The 913-nt window shown below is 32.7% G+C and overlaps 1 non-coding gene across 1 annotated transcript; it reads right to left on the reverse strand.

Annotated features, from left to right (window-relative positions):
- Positions 1-231: 231 nt before the first annotated feature.
- LOC134472061 (small nucleolar RNA U3) lies at positions 232-443 on the reverse strand. Its single transcript, XR_010041885.1, has one exon. It is a non-coding gene; the product is annotated as a small nucleolar RNA U3 (small nucleolar RNA).
- Between the last annotated feature and the right edge of the window lie 470 nt (positions 444-913).

Genomic DNA, 913 nt, shown 5'->3' on the forward strand with positions numbered 1-913 from the left:
TCAGACACTGTTATACATTTTGCATCTTATTTACTCTTCCAACTCTTTACACTAGGAAGACAATAAGATGTTTATACATGCAAGTCTGATCTATTTCACTTATGAGTATGATCTGAAGTTGATTCCATTTATATATAAAAATGTTGAGTTTATCCTTCTTTATAGCTGCGCACTTATCCATTGTATAAATATCTTTTTAAATTTTTGTTCTTTTAAATAATTGTTTTTATAACCACTCGATTGTGTTTCTCCCCTCTTGCTCCTTCCAAGGAGACAGCAAGAATGATCATCAGTGGCAAGTGGCAGCTGCACTCAAGCACACGAAGAGCTTCACGCTCAGGACGGAATACTATGCTTCCTCCTCATGGTTGCTAATACTGTACAGGATTAGAGAAGCTTCTCTAGTAACAGACTATGGAAGTGACCCCTGAAAGTATAGCTTTACATCTTTTTTATCCATTCTCTGTTCAGTGGGCACTTGATTTGTTTCTAAGATTTAGCTGTTTTAAGCTATGTTATATGTTATTTTGCAGATAATGTTGGATATAAAAATCAAAACTGCTTAGAAAGTTTCTTTTTCCAAAATAAATTCTGTCTTCGTGTTAAGTACACAATGACAATCCAGCACAGTGACTTTCAAATTCAATTTCCTTCATGATCCTACCAAATAACTCTGTAGTGAGAGGATATTTCTGGTCTTTTGTTCCATACCAAATAATGGGCCTCCACAATTCAGGGAGGAAGGAAGGAAAAAGTTTTTTTAAAAAGACATAGTGATTTAATATAAGAGATTTATTTGATAATATATATTTCTACATAGAGGTAAGGCATTTAATATTTAAGAGACAGTGCAATGTAATGATTTTAAATAAATTTATGTATTGTAAAAAGGCCTTACTTTTCTTTGCTTAAA

The sequence above is a fragment of the Cavia porcellus genome, unplaced genomic scaffold (genome assembly GCF_034190915.1).
Source record: "Cavia porcellus strain 051 isolate PalLab524CR breed Dunkin Hartley unplaced genomic scaffold, mCavPor4.1 scaffold_21, whole genome shotgun sequence".
Lineage (NCBI taxonomy): Eukaryota > Metazoa > Chordata > Mammalia > Rodentia > Caviidae > Cavia > Cavia porcellus.